The sequence below is a fragment of the Vigna unguiculata genome, chromosome 1 (assembly GCF_004118075.2).
Source record: "Vigna unguiculata cultivar IT97K-499-35 chromosome 1, ASM411807v1, whole genome shotgun sequence".
Lineage (NCBI taxonomy): Eukaryota > Viridiplantae > Streptophyta > Magnoliopsida > Fabales > Fabaceae > Vigna > Vigna unguiculata.
Genome location: NC_040279.1, coordinates 27817400 through 27832912, shown reverse-complemented (window position 1 = coordinate 27832912; position 15513 = coordinate 27817400).

Genomic DNA, 15513 nt, shown 5'->3' with positions numbered 1-15513 from the left:
TAATAAATATTTGGTTTAATTACTCTTTTGATTCATGTTTTTGTTTAAAAATGTTAAATTGGTCCTCTAGTTTTTTTTAGTCTCAATTTTGTCTTATTTTTAACAAACTAATGCAATTTGGTCTTTAAAGATCAATTTCTTTAAATCTCTTAAAACGGATTAATGATTATTTCATTAAAATTGAAACTTTTAATAGGGATGATTTGTTTTGTTTATGTAATTAATATAATCCTAGTGTCAATATTTTGACAAAAATATGACCAAAAAAGAAATTAAACCTAAATATTTTTATTTTTTATTATCTATTAACATTAAATGTTGTGCTTTATAAAATAAATAAAAAATACATAATTTAATTTTGATAAATTCTTAAAATTTAATACTTACAATTAATTTTAATAAATTTCCAAATATATATATATATATATATATATATATATATATAATTTAAAAATTTTCAAAATTTGAGGGGGTCATGGCCCCTCCCTGTCCCCAAAGTCATCCTCCACTGACTACACCGAGATTTCTCACATTCAATAATAACATGTGACACTGTCACTGTCACATCACACTGTCTCTATCATGTGGTACATCGTAAGTTTAACACGTGGCATTTAATAATTAAATATGTTAATGTACTACTGCAACGAATTTTCTAAAATAGAAACTGAATTAAAACAAAAATAAAAAAGGAACTTACTTCAGATTTTTCTAAAAAAATAGAAAAAGATATATTTAACCTATTTCCAAATTTTCATAATCTGCATAATTTCACTTTCACTCCTACTTCTTTATTTACTCTTCAACTTGATTCTCAAATCCAAACACAATTTAAATGAACGGTTTAGAATACCAATCTTGTCTTCAACACCCTCATGTCATTGTTTTGTCCTGTCAAACTCAAACTGTCTCTAAAATGTACCACATGCACAAAAAATCTAATATAATGGTTATTAAACCTCTATTAGTCCAATAGAGATCGTGACATAACTCAAAGTAATTAATATTTATTTTCATTAACTATACGTTATAAAATGACCATTTCTATTAACACAGGGCATCAACTGCTCAAGAGTTTGAGTAATTTCTTGCTTTTAAAACGAGATTTTTTTTTAGTAATTTTTTATATATTAAAGTTTATTCAAATGAACAACTTTTTTATCAAATATTTTTTACACGTACATATTTTAAGACTGAATCCTTAATCACACATGCTTAAGAGAAACAACCACGTCATGTAATTTTCCTGAATTCTCTCCAAACTACGATGATTAAAAAAATGGGTATTTTGATATCATATGAAAAATTTGTCTGATACCATAGATTAATGTAGATAAAAAGTACTACTATTTAGTAACATTATTAACAATGTTTAACTGATTAACACCATGAATATAAAATATATATATATATATATATATATATATATATATATATATATATATATATATATATATATATATATATATATATATAAGACATTGACACAATAGAATAGAAGGTAAGCAAAGGAAGTGCACTTTTAGAAAAGTAGGTGATGACACACTTTGTTCAAACCAAAGGACTAAGTTGGGAATTGTGAGATAGTAAAACTAGGAAAAGAGAAAGTGGTTTATGTGTTGGAATTTATGGTAGGGCAACCAATATGATTCTAAGTAAGTGGAATAATGTTAAAAAAAGAAGTAGAAGAGGAACAAAAAAACTTATTACCTACACATGCTTTCACGTTCCATAGACATAGTGTGATAATGAGTAGGTTAATTAAATTTGGATCAAGTTTCCGACCACTAAGATAAAGGGATTTGAAAGTGAATAAGCATCAATGATTCTAAACCCTACCAAAAAAGCAACCATGAAAAGACAAAGCACAAATGCGATATCATTCTTCAACTCAAACCAATTTGAGTGCGAAATATTTTTTTCATTTTTTTTTTTACTTTGCTTCCTTTTCATTTGAGCTTCTTATTTTGTCTTGTTCCATTTTATTTTTCAATTGGACATTTTTATAAATTAAAATTTTGGAAGAAGCAAATGTGTTTCAATGTTTCATGTCCACTTATAGAATTACTTATCAACAAAATCACATCAATTTACTTGTGTTTGTCATTCCCCATTTCACCCTAGAATAAAATAGTAATATAAACTATTACATGGTTGACAAAATGTAAATTATAACTTTTTTTTATTACTAGAGATTGTGGATGATATCAAAAGAAAATATAGCATACATTAAAAATTAAGATTTTTAATAGATATTTAAACCTATATAAACTTTATTTATTTTTTAATTTGAAGTTGAGTTTTGTTAGAAAATAAACTAATTGGTTAATTCATTATTCAGTTGAAGAGGCTCAAGTTTATAACAGTTGTTACTTTTATTATATTTCAAATTGTGTTCTCCATAGTGAAATAACGAGTTTCTCAAGTTAAAAAACGTAGAAAGATGATATGAACAAAGATAGGATTTTGAAAATACTTGATTTGTTATATTTACGAAAGTAGAGCCATAATAAGCGCTCTAATGATTAACAGGGCCAGTGTAGATCAAATATTAATCATTAGTTGCGTGACTAAATCATCTGTAATGATTGTTGGTTTTTATTTCTGTGCAGTTTAAGATTTTAAGATTTTTGGTGTCATATTTGTAAGTTGCTAGTATATGTAAAATTGTATATTCAAATTCTCTAGATAAGGTGTTAGATTCTATAATTGCGGGTGAATAAATAAATACATATATATAATTAAAAAGGTAGATCTCATTCCGTCAAATTTTTAAGGACAATTGTTTTTTTAATAATTATGTTTAATATATGTTTTCGTTACAGTAAATTGAAATGGGATTCCATGTACATGTTTTATCACCTAAACGGTCAAATTTGCATTTGGTATCTCACTTAAAAATAATTAATGGTAAAAATTATAATCAATTTTTTAGTTAATTGTGTATCTATCCGAAACAAAATATATTATTATTATTATTATTAGTTAAGAAAAAATAAGATTTTTTTCTTCTCGTGTTTTTCTCTTATAACACCTAAAAAAGATACTAGGAAGAGACGGTTAAACAAGCACACTAATGTATTAAACTCACTCCTCACAAATTCCCTAGGATTTTACCCCTTTGATACATGTTCTTGCCGTACTTGTTTCGATACGAAGCCAAGAATAATACAGCAAGAGCCACACAAAAAAAAGTCCCTTTTTTCTCCCCTCTCGTACCCTCTTATACCATCTTGTCTTCATGCGCCTATAACTACGCCCTCTAACCGAGTTAGCTCCGCATCATGGGAGATTACCAAACGTGGCGGTACGTTCCCGAGTTTTTGGGGATCCTGCCGTTATGGTTTGACTATTAATGTTCAGGGAGTGGGTCGCTCGATACTTATTTGGGTCGATTTACTTAGGCCCATTGGTCGGGTGAGACTCGGGCGCGTCTGGCCATTACACTAACCCTCCAAGCTTTCGGACAATTTATTGGGCGAGAAGGTTGTACCACTCTCCCTGTGCGCGTGAGTCCCAGTTACTTCCGTTATTTCTCCTTAGGGCTAATAGGTGAATGCCACGTGGTCCATGTTCTAGAAGGTTTCAACTGCTAAAAACTTAGGTTTCCCTCCCAAATGATGACATTTTATGACCGTGTCTCCTCATTTTCTCCTCCTTTTCTTACGCTCTTCCTCTTCCGCTTCTTCTGTCGCCGCTCACGCCGCTATGCCCTTCTTTATCAGTGTAGTGTCTGCTCTGTTTTTCTCCAGGTACTTCATTTTCATCCTTACTTCCTTCGATTCCAAGCATTTCCACTTGTAGTATGATCCTCTGATTTTGCTAAAAAACTGAGTTTCGAGGTTTTTGCGTGATAACTCCTGATTGAGGTTTTGGATGAGTAATGTAGGTTAACTAATGAAAAAATGCTTACTTTAACCACAACGTCGTTAGTTTAAGCAGCATTTTGCTCGTTCTAAGGGCTATTTCTTTGCCCTAGTGGGCGGTTTTCCAGTTTTTGTCTTCCTGAGCAGTTTTTCTGAGTGGTTTTCCGGTTGTTTCTGGCTGTGTGAGGGGATCCCTAGGTTGGAGTGCTTGGTTAGAGTTTGGGTGAGCTGATGACGACCTATGACGAGTTATATCCTTGGGCGTCTTTAGAACTTCGCCGAGAGATGTCAAGTTTTACCTCCGATCCAGTGATAGATCGGTTTCGTCAGGGGCAGAGATTATGTCAGAGTAATGAGGCGAACGCTACTGTGGTTCGTTGCGGATTAGATGAGCCCGTATGTGCTGATATTGAGGCTGATTTGGCTGCGGGGCACTTCTGTTTTTTCTACTCTACTTTATTTTCTAAGGTCGGTCTAAGGCTACCCTTGAACTCTTTTGAAAAAACTTTACTAACCGAGTTGAACGTATCCCCTGCACAACTCCACCCTAACAGTTGGGCTTTCATCCGAGCCTTCCATATCCTTTGTACGCATTTTGGGGTGGTTCCGAGTGCAAATGTCTTTCTTTACTTCTTTGAGATGAAGAAATCAACAAAAAAGGTGTGGTCGTCCTTGAGCAGTGTGGGGGGTAGGGGTCTCCTAACTCTGTTCCAGTCATCTTACAAAAACGTTAAAGGTTCTTTTATGAAAATTCAAGCGTCGCCCAAAAAACCCGACTTACTTGAGGGTTTCCCTTTATACTGGACTCAGAATCCGAACCTTGTCGGGGCGAGACAACTCAGAGATCTCGAACCACAAGAACGGGAGCATTGCTTGCTGTTGGAGCAGTTGAAAACTATCTTTGAAACAAAACAAGTATTGAGCTATGAATACTAGCCAGTTAACCTCAAGCTTTACATCAGTTTGTTTTCGGATAATTGACTTTTTTGTGTTTGCTTGTCATTGTGCTTCCTAACTTTTGTTATACTCCTACAGAGTCGAGAATGGGTATGTCTAAGCAGGATCTGGCGAGGCGCCTGAAGAGCATCCGTGCACCCCTTCTTCCCCGACCAGTTACCGGGGAGGCCTCGACTAGAGTAACCGAGGCTCTGCAGATTCCTTCAGACGATGAAGAGACTGTGTTCGAGACAGGGTTGAAACGCCGTAGGAGAGGATCAATGACCCGAGCGGCCTCTGAGGCATTAGCAACGTCGTCCCAAACCCGACCCGAGCAGACAACGTCATCCATCAGACCGCTACATCTCGAGGGGTCAAGCAGTGGTGGCCAAAGTTTTTAGGATTCATCCTACCAACACGTGTCGCATTCCTTAGCGCACAATGTTTTTGAAGGCGATCTACAGTGCTTGCTGAATCAAGATCCCTTCTCCGTTCAAGAAGACATATGTGCCTTTCTTCATAAGGCGAAGGTGTCCACCATCGCTTTGTGCAAAAAATTGAATCAAATGGGCCTAACTGAGGAGAGGAGAGAGAAAGAGATTTCCGCTGCGAAAATGGAGATAGCTAGTGTAAGACCCGTGAAATTTAATTAATTAATAAATGCGGGTTGTGGAAGCCTTTATGTCATTTAATAGTGATTGATGTGATGTGGAAAAGTACTAGCTCATGTGGTTGAGAGTACTTTGATTATGTGATAGGACTTGGGTTTGAGTCCTAAGTATGTCAATTGTGTGTTATTTAATTATTGGTATTTTTAGTAATATGCTTAATCATGTTAAGTGATAATATAATCATAGAATTATATTAATCATCATGAAACATGAATTGGTGAAATGGTTATGCATTGATTTGACATTGGAATGGGATGGCTTCGAACCTTGGTTAACCTAAATTAAACTTTCTTTTTGCCAAAATTCCTTTGGCATGAAGGTGAAAGGGCAAGGAAAAACCCTAGCTGAATGGCAGCCAAGGGAGGCTGGAGAATCATCCATAATGGTTCTTGAATGGTATTTACAAGCATCATTAAACCAAATTTGCGTTTTGGTAATTAACCTAGCGTTAAGGCACCCTTAAAAAGCCAATTTTAGGTTAGAAGAAAGGTTTGCAAGGTTGCCATTGTTACATAGTGAGAGGAGAGCGAATTTGAGAGTGTGTTGAGAGAATTAAGAGTCTATTTGAAGCTGGAATGCGGGAGCACTAAGGGAAGACATTTTTTGGCCAAGAAGAAGAATCTCACATTCAAATTAAGCAAAGGAGACCAGGTTAGGGGATCTGGAAAATCGTACCTTATTGTATATTGTATAATTGCATGAACTGTATGTTGAATGGGTGTATTTGAACTGTCTAAATTGTATGAAATTTGCGTTTCTGGAATTTTTCCAGAAATCGTCTGGCGGGTGATGATTGGCCGTCAGGCGACTTATCTTTTCTGTGTGAATTTTGGGTTTTGGAAGAAGAACCGCCTGGCGATACACCGGCTACGCGTTATCTGTGCACCAGTTCTGCTTTCTGTTTGAACTGCCTGGTGGTGATGAATTTCCGCCAGGCGACATGAACCATTTTGGTTCGATTCTGACGATTTTGGGGTCTTTGGGCGATTTTGATCATGGGAAAACCAGGGTTATTCATTGAAGGATGGTTTGATGTTGAATTGACGTCGAAATTCATGTTATGGATAGTTAATTCGAATGAAACAGTGTTAAGGTTGGGAAGATTGAGAATTTTGCTGATAGACGAATTAGGGCTGTAATTTTAAAGGAAAATTTGTAGGGAATGATTGAAAGAATGCATTTGGGACGAGATTCGCATGCGATGGGGTTGAGCAATGGATTAAAATCGTAATGATGTGCAAGACATAAGGTTCGCAGGTGCAGGAACCCCCTGACGGCACCCATTTGGCCGCCATGCGCTATACCAAAGAGGCGTGGTGTTCTATTCACGAAAAATGCTATTTTTCGTACTTTTCGCGCAACAGTAACCGTCGGGCGGTGGTTTAGTCCCGCCGGGCGCTAGTTTTCTGATTCTGGGCGCTAGGCACCACCAATTTTTCTAGTTCGCGCAGTTTTCGTAAAACTGCATTTCCTAATTCGTTAACCGTCCGATTTTGGTGAAAATTTGACAGGGGGTCCATAACATGTGGTTCTTCACTTTGAACGGTGGAGATTGGATTTGGAGGTTAGTAGCTAGAAATATACATTACTTAATATTGCTGATTTTGGAGTTTGTAAAATACATGAATAAGCCCTTGATTAGTTCAAGTGACTTCTAATGAAGCATAATTGGGTTATGTGGTAAGTCTCTATCAATTTGAATGTTCCTTTGGGTTAGTCACATGTGGAGAATTGGTTTGGTGAAGGCATGGGTGTTAATATTAAATTGCATTGGTGCATAAGATCATGTGCTTAAAATTGTTAGAGTGTTGCTGCTTATATTTTGTTTGAGCATGCTTGGGATGGTCTATATGACTAGGGGATGAATGCACATGTGAGATGCTATAAGGCCTAGAACATTATAGATGACAATGCTTTTCATTAGGGGTACTGTAACATCCCTGGCTACCCTTCTTCGTCCATTCATACCGGGCCCAGAGGCTGTCAGGTTACTACAGCCCAATGCACCCCAACCCCTCACCCTTCTCCGTCCATTCATACTGGGTGGGTTGTTGCCAGTGGGAATCGAACCCCCAACCTGACCTTTAACACCTCTGGCACACCAGCAGATGCTACCAGTTGCGCTGCAGCGATGTCTTTATTTGCCAGAGCTTCCGCTTGACCCCCGGTCCTTGTGGAATTCCGTTTATTAGATCCCGCCCCTCGGCTAAATTTGGAGATGGAGGCACTAGCAACATAAGGCGAGTACCTCTTGTCCGTTCTTTTGAAAAAAGGGGCATCGTTGGTGCGTCGAACATCACGCGTCTTGTCATCGCCGTTTGCACGTTTCTCCTGTCGACATTTCTGCCTCATTACGTCTTCAGCCTCTATATGTGTGGTGGCTCGAGATCGGATTTCAGACAAAGACAAAGTCAGGATCCTGACAAGGGACTCGCTAAATGTGTTAGCACGCAAACCTTTTACGAAAGCGTCTACTAAGATCTCCTCGTTTGGGCTCGAAATGCTGGTACACGCATCACAAAAACAGTTTAAGTATTCCCTTAGCGTCTCGTCAGAATTTTTCTTTACGTCGAAAAGGTCGGCCATTTTAGGTAGCTTGCTTTTATTGGCTGCGAATCTTTCCATGAATGTTCGGGCGAACATAGCGAATGAGGAAATTGATGAACGAGGCAAGCTGTCAAACCATTTCAAAGTCGTGCCTGCCAACGTGCCAACAAAAACCTTACATCGCACCGCGTCACTACCTCCTGAGACCAGCATTTGTGTGTTAAACGCTTTAAGGTGTGCTTCAGGGTCTGAGTTCCCCGTGAAAGAGGGGATCTTTGGGATGATGAAATGTTGAGGGACAATCTCGGCCATGATGACGACTGAGAGTGGGTAACCTTCTTCTGGCATAACGAGCTCTGCCCGCCTGCCCCTTTCTTACTCATCCCTTGTTTGCATGCGCCTCAGGAGATCGCCATTTGCACGCTGGAAAACGTCCTGTCCTCGGATCGTCTCATCCATTTGTCTTCTGGTTTCTGCTGCCTCCCATCGCGCTGCTAGGTTGTCAGCATTAGCTTCTTTCGCGCGTCGATGGGCCTCTTCGGCTCTTTGTCAAATGAGCTCGTTCTCCCGTCTCAATTCCATTATTTGTTGCAAAAGCTCCCTGGTAGTTGGCTCCGGAGGAGCATCTTGTGTATGATTTGTCTGATGGTCAGACCCTTGCTCTGGACTTTGGACCATTGTATCTTAGGTTATTTGGGGTTTGGGAATCTCTTTTACCTAGCCCCATGATGGGCGCCAAAATGTTCTTGCCGTACTTGTTCCGATAGGAAGCCGAGAATAATACAGCAAGAGCCACTAAAAAAAGTATCACTATTTTCTCCCCTCTCGTACCCTCTTATACCGTCTTGTCTTTATGCGCCTATAACTACGCCCTCTAATCGAGTTAGCTCCGCATCGTGGGAGATTACCAAACATGGCGGTACGTTCCTGAGTTTTTGGGGGTCCTGCCGTTATGGTTTGACTATTAATGTTCAGGGAGTGGGTCGCTCGATACTTATTTGGGCCGATTTACTTAGGCCCATTGGTCGGGTGACACTCGGGTGCGTCTGGCCATTACAATACCAAATGTAATACTATTTTTTTTCCTTACTTCTTAAAATAAATAATTAACACAAATTATATAATTTAAAATAAAACTTCATTCCTATTTTAAGTTATATAATTTATGTTAATTATAAATTTTAAGAAGAAGAAAAATGGAATGCTCCATTTATGGGTGGCAATGTGAATCTGTCGGGTCTGTTTAGGTTTGTCCCACACTTAGTCTGCAAAATGCGGGTTGTGTTGGCCTGTCCCGCACTGACTATAAAAGTCAGGTCAGTCTCGCATAAGTTTTGGCCCAAAGGCCCATGAAACGGTCCATTTTTTTTAATTATGATAAAACTTTCAATATTCAACAAATTGGGAAATTTTAACAAGCTCACAAAAATTAAGCAAAGATTTTGGAGAGTTTGATGATAAATTGATAATTGAACATTTTCATCATATTCATATTCGTACTTTGATATACACGATATATTCTTCAAATTTTAGCGCATTAAAAAATACATAACACTTATCTTTTACACTCATACAAATTTTTTGAATGTTTATGCAAAAATCCAGAAGAAAATTAATCAATATACACAAATGTAAGTTTTTTTTATGTGGGTCCCAAGTCGATCTTTGCGAGTCGCGGGCCAACCCACACAAACTATGAGTTATGCAGGTCTAACTTTTGTGAACCAATGAACTCAATATCTCAACCTATTTCGCACTTTTTTTACGTGTCAAATCCACGTTATCACCCTAATTCTATTAAGTACTGTTTTTTTTAAATATTAGCATTATTTTTTTCATGAAAATTTTATTTTATATCTTTTAAAAGTCGTGTCGATAGTCTCAATGGGACACTAGAGTATATAAAGTTTTCATTCTTTTATTTATATATATATATATATATATATATATATATATATATATATATATATATATCGATTTTATAACTAAAAAAGCTGCGTTATCTTTTTTACTTTTGTATTAAAATAAAATATAATACCATGTTTTCGAAAATTAACCTTAATATTTATCTTATTTTATTGAATGAGAAATCAATTCTATAATAAAACAGTCTTCAAATATTTCGTCAAATTGTCATATAATTTAATTACATTAAATTTCATTAATCATTTAATATTTTTAAAAATTGTTAAATTGAGATCTAAATAATTTATAATTATTCTTACTGACTTAAAATTTTAAATTCGTCATTCACAAATCTTTCAAAAATCATCACTTATATTCTAATCTCCACCGTGAGTTTTAACAATACATGTCCTTTTCATTATTTCAAAAAACACATGCAAAGTTATACATATTAGCTTCCAAATCTAACACAATAGAATGACATTATTATTATTCACACATTTAAACAACAATTTTATTCATTACATATTAACATTAAATTTCTCTAGGTAACATGCCTACGACTAAATCTCACTAGTAAATCATCCAAGTGTCGAACTATACACCAATGAGATTTCTAATTCACAAACCACACAAAGAAAACAATACAAACTTTAATAAGAGTCGAACCACTTACTCTCATAATACTATGGATCGGTTCACTTTTATTTATATCTCAATACTTCTTCAACATTGTGATACGAAAAAACAATAAAATTAAAATTGTATTTTTAAACTCATGAAAGGTTTAAAAAATTAAATATTATATAAATAAAATTATAAATGATAAAGGAATAAACATTATATACTTTATTTATAGTTTTTTTATTCGTTTAAAGTTTACCTTAGAATTAAAGTTTTACATTTGAAAAAGAAAAAAATATAACTTTTTCGAAGAATATTAACTAGTACCTTGTGACACTGGTTAAAGTATAATTTATTATCTTTGATTCATAATTTTTTCATTATTGAAAATTAAAATAATTAACTAACTAAAATAATATAAATTTTCATAACAATTTTTATAAAGATAAAAACACCTTTGAAATTTTTAAACAATATCTCTCTAAACGAAATAAACACCATGAAATTTAAAAAAAAAGTAAATGTTTCCCGTGTTACACTTAAAAGTTTAGATAATTATTTTTTTATATGATTAACTTTATGACTTTATAATTTATAATTTCAGATATTAAAATATTATTTATTTCTTTAATACAAGATATTTTGTTAAGTTAACATGGATATTGAAAAAAAATTATTGAAAAGTCAAATAAATGAAACTCAAATAAGTCTCTAAAATTCATATTTTAATTTTTTTTTACCTTTTAGATGTTTAACACTATTTTTTGTTGGTTTTTCTTTTTAATTTAATTTTTTTTACATTTAATTATATTTTAATTTTTAGTAACATTAAAATATAATTATTTAGAACTTAATTATTTTTAACTTTTTAATTGATGTGCATTAAATAAATTTTTTTAACACAACTTTATAATATTTATGGATATTTTTATTTTTTAAATAAAATAAAATTTTATTAATGATTGTTAGGTTAAAGTTTATTTAATATCCCAATTAACTATAAATTTTTATAAAATTTGATATGTATTAATTATTTTTAAGCAATATTTTAATAATAAAAGTTAATATACCCTAATTTTTTTATTAACGGAAAGGGAGTTGTAATAATTATACATAATAATTTGGAAAACTATTAATGGCACGTACTAAAATAAATTAAATTATACTACATCATTTAAAGATCCACTAATGAGTGTTTATCTTCGTAACTATCCTATAATAATTATGTTCATCACTAAGCATGTGACTGCTGTGATTGTCCTCCAACGTTAAGGTTGTAACCAAAAAACAGAAAAAAGGAAAGAGAGTTGTTTGATCCATTGGGAATAAAGTAAGAACACAATCAATAAGTGTTAAAAAGATACTCTATTTGTTCCTGTTGTTTCTGGAAGAATAAAAAATATAATACTTTTTCTTTTTCTTCATTTTTCTATTATATAAACTAAATATATGTTTAAATTATTTTAAAATAGAACATGCATAAAATTAAATAGAATTAAAACATAATTTTAGGTCTTATCAATAACATATAATAACATATATGAATAACATATATGATAAACAAATACAAATATAATACATAGATGTATAAGATATAATACGATCAAATACGTCGATATATTAATTTTAAATGTAATATATACATATTAAAAATATATAATTTATTTTAAAAATATGTAAAATATATGATTATTTTTATGTGAATTTAAATTAAAATTGAATATATAATTTATAATATTAGATACTTTATTAATAAATATTAATAAAATATTTAAATTATCAGATATAAAATAATATGTCAGACACATAAACATATAAACCTCATACAAATTAAAATATCATAACATCATAACCCACATAACAAACAAATAAATAGATAAACAAAAATTAAAAAAAATAAAAGAAGCTGATAGTAGCAGGTGGGTGGTTAATTAATTACATTTGATTTTTCTTTGAGTCAAAGTTACCTCTTTGACTTTGTCATAGAAGGGTAAAATTGTCATTTCAAAAGACGAGCGAAACTTGGTGTCCTTCAAAGGAGGCGGCGCGCGGTGGAGAAAGGAACAAAGAGTGCCTCGGATTCATTCCTGATTCACTGTTTCCAATGGCAACACAAAGGCCCCTCTTATTGCCTCAAATCACGGAAATGCCACTGTTTGCAATGTTAACAATGATTCAACGTGCATGGAAGAGTGTAGTTTGCGAGGGACCATTTCATATAACCATGAACAAAACTCAATATAATTTTATATAATTGTTCACGTTATTCTTCAATTAAAATTGGTGAATTCTTTAATAACTTGAAGATTATTTTACATTTATTTTTATGCTTTTTTTCATATTTTGGTGCATTAAATTTTAAAATCCTCAATCCAGTATTTTGTTTTAAAAACCGTTTATTTTAGTCTATTTTAATATAACGTTAAATAAGTTAACATGTGTTAGTTAATTCTATTTTATGAATTATGATGTTCTTGTTGAATTAAAATGATTCAAAAATGAATATCTAAAAATTGTAATTACTTTCCAAAATTTAATATACTAAATCGTAAACATGCTGAAATATAAATAAGCATTAAAAAAACATTTAGCCTTTTAAATATTTATAACTAATATATACGAATAGATCTAGTAATTCAAATTCAATCAATTGGTTTAAATTTTTAATCCGATAAGATCATAATAAAATCTAATAATAATAAATTGAGGTAGTACCTCCAAACTTAGATATAAAAAATATAATTTCATACTATAGTTAATTTGTTCAGTACTTTTTACAGATCTTTTAAAAAATTATCAATTGGAAATATTTCTTATTTAAATACTAACATGAAATTAGATAGTTAAATTTTGTTTGTATTTGAATAAGCAAAACGTGAATATAGTTTTTTTTTATATTAGAATATAGAATATTAGATTTATAGTTAAATCAAATGAGAATGAATGTATCTTGTTTACTATTTTTAATAAAAAACAAGTCACTCACGTACTTTTGGATAACATTATCTGTTTTAAATATAAATGGTAGATGTTGAAAAAATTTGTATTTATGAAAACAGAGCTCATTCGTTTTTAATTGAAATTGTCTGATTAGAATTATGATGAAATATAAAAGATTTCAACTGATCCTAATTAATAAAAATAATTTATTTGAATTAATTTTCCGAACTCATTTTCAAACTAACAATCTGACCAATAATACTATATTCCTATTATTACTTGGGACCTTCACCGTTCACACGAGGCAGGCAGGTCAATCATTATGCACACACTTTTCCCCTTTTCTGTGTTAGATAATCTTTAACTATTGTTAATTATAAAATCCAGATATTATAAAGTAAATTTTTGCAAGAATTTTAAATTTAAGATTTTAATTCTCTATGAAATGCTAAGTCCTAAAGTGAAAAATGTGTAATTTTAAAAAATTGAAATATAAACAAAAATTATGAAATCGGAATTTTATGAGACTCGTTCTAAATTATTATAACAAAAGTTTACAAACTTAAAAATAATACACAGCATAATAATATGAGTCACTTAAAGTAAGAAAAAAAAGTGAAATAAAATTCTTAGATTATATATATATTCTCAACAATTTGCAAGTTTGAAAAGAAATTCAAATGTTTTGAAAAGGGGAAGCTGGTTTTGATTGAATAATATTGATATTTGCATGGCTTCTTCGTGGTGTTCCCATTTAAGATAAAGCTTAGATGCTGTTATTATTGTTATTGATAGAAACTTTAAGAAAGTAAATCATGACAATCCAATATTTAAAATGTGATATGATTGAGCTTAGTATATACTAATGAAAACTTTAAGAAGTAAATTGCATTGCATCAATGAAACTTTTAAGAAAGTAAATCACATCAATTGAAAGTGTTAAATTATTATATGATTTAATTGGTTTCATAAGAGTAAATAACCTTTATGTTATTTTCTATATATATAAATAAATTTACTATCACTTTTTATGTGCGTAAATGTTAGGAATTTGGTTTTTATTATATTGATATCGTAGCATGAAGAACACAAAGGATAAACAAATGGTGTACTTCAAAGAAAGAACACCATCATTGCACCAATGTTCACCAAGATGAAAACAACTTAAAAAAAATTGACCAATTGTATTTTAGGGGAACAAATCCACAATCAATCTAAACCACTTAATTTTCATATTTATTGACTACAAAAAAAAAATCAATCAAAAATTATAATCTCTAAAACAATAAACTCATTCCACCTACCAATTTGGAACATTATAATAGTACAGAAAAAACAAAGTATTTTTTTGAATTTAAAAAGCGTAATGAAACCTTGAGCAGCCCCTTTTATAATTTAGTATGTGTAATGACTAAAGTTTGGGTGTGGTGGCAAAAGCTACTGATCTAACACGCCAAATGAAAAAGCCAAAGGAGTGATGTTGGTATAGCATCCAAATTTATGAGATCAAAAGAGAGGTATAAATTAATACCAATTTTTATGTAATAATAAATAATAAAAAAATTATACATAACAATTAAATTTTGACAATTTATTTTTATAATTAAGTTATCATCTTTTAAATAATTTTTTACTTTTCAATATTTTAAATTCATTTAAAATATATTATCTTAAATTATAAAAAAAATTATCAAAATTTAGTAGTTATAATATTATTGTCTTAAATATTAACTCACGTGGAATGTGGAGTGTAGAGGGTAGTATTGTTGGTGTAAAGCTGAGAACTGTACTGATGAGTTATTGCAAAATCTGAAAAGTGAAAAGTCTATACATGTTTTCACTTTATTTTAGCTATTTATTTCACCATGATTTCAAAATGTGGTTGACTTTTTTTAGATCTATACTGTGACCTTCAATTACTCCGTTTAAGATTTTTCTTCTTGTCTTGCATTTTTGTTTTTAGGTGACATTTTATACTTAGTAAAAGTAAATAAAAATACTCATTTAACTACTACAAATAATAA